Below are 5,455 nucleotides of genomic sequence, written 5' to 3' on the forward strand. Positions count from 1 at the left end.
GCACCTGACCTCAGCAACACACACAGAGACGCACACACACACACAGACACACGCACCAGCCACACACACATACACAGAGACACACACACAGACACAGACACACACACATACACAGACACACACACACACACACACACAAAAACACACACACAGAGACACACACACACACACGCACCAGCCACATACACAGAGACACACACACACACACACACAAAAACACACACACACACAGAGACACACACACACACGCACCAGCCACACACACATACACAGAGAGACACACACATACACAGAGAGAGACACACACACCAGCCACACACACAGACACAGACACACACACCAGCCACACAGACACACACAGACACAGACACACACACCAGCCACGCACACACACAGAGACACACACACACACACCAGCCACACACACACACACACACACACACAAACACACACACACACGTCAGCCACACAGAGACACGCACACACATCAGCCACACACACAGACACAGAGACACACACACGCGCACCAGCCACACACACATACACAGAGAGACACACACACATAGAGAGAGACACACACACACACGCACCAGCCACACAGGGAAACACGCACACACACCAGCCACACACAGACACAGACACACACACCAGCCACACAGACACACACCAGCCACGCACACATACACAGAGTCACACACACACACACACCAGCCACACACACACACACAAACACACACACACACGTCAGCCACACAGAGACACGCACACACACACCAGCCACACACACAGACACAGAGAGACACACACACATGCACACCAGCCACACACACATACACAGAGAGAGACACACATACACAGAGAGAGACACACACACATACACACACACACACCGAGACACACACACATGCCAGCTACACAGTGACACACACACACACACCAGCCAACCACACAGACACAGACACATACCAGACACACACACACAGACACACACACACATCAGCTACACAGCCACACGCCAGACACACACACACACACGCCAGCCACACACACACACACACACATACCAGCCAGAGGGGAAAATAAATATTTCCAGTGAGTGTCGTTTTCACAGCGACCCAGCGACCCGAGGAGGCGAACGCCTCCCCAGTAACTGCTCCATCGCCGGGGCTCTCATGTACAGCGAGCGGCCGGCCGAGCTCACGGTTCGACACCCCCATGGTGCGCAGCGAGACCAGCTCCGGACAAGCCCCCGGGGTCGCTGTTTGTAACGCGCGGGCGCCGAGGAGGTCACCGTTTGCCCGGGGAAGCTGCCAGACCCTTCCGGCTGTGACTTGTATTCCGGGAGACACCCCGATCGAGGGCTGGGCCCGGCGCAGACACGGCTTGGGGCCAGAGCCTCAAAGGGATCCAGGCGCCACATGCCCGTAACGGGGGGGATCCCAGGGGAGTTGGGCACCCACAGGCCTTTGAGCGCCTGGGCCTTACTGTCTAAAGAGACAAGCCAGACAAAGGGTGGGAGGGGAAACTGAGGCAGGGAGCGGGGAAGCGACTTGCCCATGATCACACAAGAGGTCTTTGGGAGAGCCAGGAATAGGAACCCAGGAGTCCTGGCGGCTTGCTCAGGGCCCTACCCACTAGGCTGTACTGCCTAGCGTATCCGTAGGAGGCCAGCCCGTGTAGCAGGGTTTGGGGGCAGTTCGTGGGGTGTGGATCATTATGCCCAATGGGGAAACATATGGGAAACCAGAGAAGGGGGTGGGGGGTCTGCGTGGCTCTGTTTCCCCACGTGGGGCCTCTCCCTGCCCCCGACTCCAGGTTCACACAGGGGATCCACCCCAAACCCAATTTACATGAGGAGCATGAGGATGGATCTGCCGGCCTACTGTGTGCGCACGGAGGGGTAAACAGGACTGCAGCGGTCCAGACGTATCTCCACGATGCCACCACCCAGAGCCAGCCGCTGGCTTGTACATAAAGAAGAGGTGTTGGGGGGAAATGAACACGTCCCAAGGAGACAGGCCAGGGCGCGCGGCGGGACAGGATGACAGGAAACGGGCCCTGCGAATCCCCCCCCGCCACTCCCTGCTGATTAGTGTGACGTGCAACGACACCCCATTGTGATGGGAAACGGGGAGGCGGCGCGTGAGTAAAACTGGCTTTGGGGGACCCAGAAAACCAGCAGCAAAGGACACCTGGGTTCTTTCCCTGCCCCTGGGAGGGGAGCGTGTGGCCTGGCGCAGAGCGCGGGGGGGGCTGGGAATCAGGACTCCTGGGTTCTTTCTCTGCTACTGGGAGGGGAGGGTGCGGGTTGGTGCATAGCGTGCGGGGGGGCTAGGAGACAGGACTCCTGGGTTCCATTCACAGCCAACTCACTGTGGGACCCCGGGTGGGTCACACACACCCTGCCGTGCGCCACGGTGCCTCAGTTTCCCCATCTGCGCAACGGTGAGAACAGCTCCCCCTGCCTCCCATCCTGCGGCTCTCAGAGCCCCTCGGCTGGAAGGCGCGAGGGTGATTATTAATAATCCTAATAAATTATGGACAGCGGAGAAATTAGAGACGGAAGAGACCGATCAGCGGCGCGATAGCTGCTAAGGATGCATTTGGGACCTGCTATAAACAGCCTGGACGCAGGGAGATAAACCGGGGGAGGGGGTTAGACAGATTTTACTCCAGGCCCCAGTGAGGCAACCCCCCCGCCCTCCGTACCACCCAGCAGCCCTGACCACCCCCCATCCTCTGTGTTGCAATTAACTTTGCATCCTGTTGCATTCAGCGGCCCAGCTCAGGGCTTGGCCTTCCCCCAGCTCAGGTGATGGACGCTACCAGGGGACCCCCATCTGCCAGAGGCAGGGCTGGCAGGAACGGGGAGGGGGCTCCCCACCTAGACAGCCCTTGGATCAACATCTCCTAGGAGGGAGATGGACGGGGAGCCTGCCAGCCCTCGGCTCCCCCAACCCCTCTGAGCGGCCAGGGTGGGGCCCGCGTCAGCCGCCCCCCGGATCGCCCTGCTGGGAGCCAGCCGGCGATGCCGGCCCGGCAGGTTCCTCGCACGGCAGCTGCCGAGCTGGGTGTTTTACAACCACTCCAAAAATATTAGTCAAGATGAGGGAGGATCGGCGCTCGGAGGAGCGAGGGGTCGGCGCCGCGGATTTATCATCGCGAAGTGGGTTTTTCCCGCTCCCCCTCCCCGTGATGAAGTGCTTCATTAACGGGAGATGCGGCATCTCGGCTGCCGTGCCCAGGGGAGCGGATAGGCCGGCGTCTCCCACGCCTGACAGCTCCGCGGAGCTCCCGCAGCCCCCCAGCTCTGCAGGGACGGGGGAGCCGGGAGCGGGGCCTCACCTGGGTCATTGCTACCAATCAGAATGTCTCCCTCCACCCACAGTGTCGCTCGCCCCCTTCTCCAGAGGGGGATACTGAGGCACCGAGCAGGGAGCAGGACCCAGAACGCCCCAGGGCCAGACAAGTGCTCTATCCACTAGGCCACCCAGCCCTGATCAGGACCCCATTGCACCAGGCGCTGCCCAGACAGACAGACAGCCCCACCTCGCCGCACAGACAGACAGGCAGACAGCCCCTGCCTCACGCGCAGACAGACGGACAGACAGCCCCTGCCTCACCGTGCAGACAGACAGACGGATAGACAGACGGACAGACAGACAGGCAGAGAGATGGATGGACAGCCAGGCAGACGGACGGATAGACGGACAGGCAGACGGACAGACAGACGGACGGCTAGACGGACAGGCAGGCAGGTGATTCTCAGGCCGATGCAGAGGCAGGGCCTTGGCCCCGGTCCCACAGGAGGGGAGCAGCAGGGGTAGAAATCGAGCCCCAGGTCAGCCCAGCACATCGCCCCAGCTCCTAAAGGCTGCACCTCCCACACACAGGCGAGGTGAGGGCGGGTAGCACCAGGCGTCCGCTGGCCATGCCCCTGGGCTCCGCTCCCTTTTCCCACCCGCCAGCGTCCCCAGCGCCACAGGGCCCCCAAAGTCACATAACGACGATACAGATGGATTCGGGGGGGGGGGGGGAGACAAAAACAGATGAGGCCCCCCCCAACCGTGGGATTCTCATCCCCACATCAAATCGGGGAAACTGAGTGTGACGAAGTGGGGGGTTCTCTTGTTTTTTCCAATGGTTTGCACATCGAGGGGGTGGGACTCAGTTTCCCTTAATGATGTGAGGGGAGAGGGAGTTTGTTGTTACAGAGGGCCAGTGAGGGAACTTGGGACCCCGGCCAATGGCCTGGAGGATGGAGACCCCAGCGACCGGTGACCTGGTGGCCCAGACGGTTCCAGCCAGTGGGGAACAAAGGATGTCTGAGAAGAGAGGGGGCCCAGGCGACCCTGTTTCCCTGGAGAGAAGACAATGGGCAGAGGCGGGGCCTGGGGCCGGGGATCTCAGAGGCCCAGCTGGGAGCAGGGGGGCTCTGGGCTGGAGAGGGGGAGCAGGCAGAGCCCACCTGGATGCAGAGAGATTGGGATGTGCTGGGCTGAGGGAGGCCAGGCCTGAGGCCTTGAGAGTTTCCTGTGCTGTGTTCAGACGCTCAATAACCCCTCCTGTGTTACGCTGGCCGAGAGTCGCTCCGGGCTAGAGATCAGGGTTGCATTATTCCCTCTGGGAGTGGAGGCCCCGGGGATCCAGCGTGAGGGGACTCCCTGAGGGGGCCCATGGCAGAGACAGACGTGCTAAGGCTCTGAGAGGTGCGGCTCCAGGAGGTGGAGGGGCCTAAACCCGGGAGAGAGTGCACCCCCGAGAAGGGCAGTCGCACTGAAGGGGGCACCCCCCACGGACCACACGGGCCAAGCATGGGCACGTCCTGTGAGTCCATGACACTGAGCTTCCACGACTTCCCCGAGTCTGTTAAAGACCTGGGATTGGAACCCAGATCTAGGCTTCCAGCCCCCCGCCCCGCTCTGACCACTAGACCCCACTCCCCTCCCACACCTGGGATAGAACCCAGGAGTCCTGGCTCCCAAGACCCTCTGCTCTAACCCACCAGACTCCCCTTCCCACAGCAAGGCTAGAACCCAGGAGTCCTGGATCTCAGTTCCCTGCTCCAAACACTGTACCACACATCCCTCCCTCAGAGCTGGGAATGGAACCCAGGAGTCCTGGCTCCCAACCCCAACCCCCGCCCCACTCTAGCCATTAGACCCCACTCCCCTCCCAGCACCAGGATAGAATCCAGGCATCCTGGCTCCCGCCCACCCTGCTCTGCTCCCATCTCTGCTGTCCAGGTGGCCTGTGGACGCAAGCTGTTATGTCCGGAGCCTGCCACAGTGGAAGATGTTTCCCCGGAAGCTGCCTGGGGCTTTGGGGTTTTCTGCGGAGGCAGCTTGGCCTAGCCCAGCTCCTGCGGCCTAACGCCAGTGGCCACCTCACTGCCGCAGTTTCCCTCTATGTAGACCAGGGAGAGCGATACTGCCCCGCGTCCAGGAACGAAGGG

Source organism: Malaclemys terrapin, chromosome 23 (genome assembly GCF_027887155.1).
Source record: "Malaclemys terrapin pileata isolate rMalTer1 chromosome 23, rMalTer1.hap1, whole genome shotgun sequence".
NCBI lineage: Eukaryota > Metazoa > Chordata > Testudines > Emydidae > Malaclemys > Malaclemys terrapin.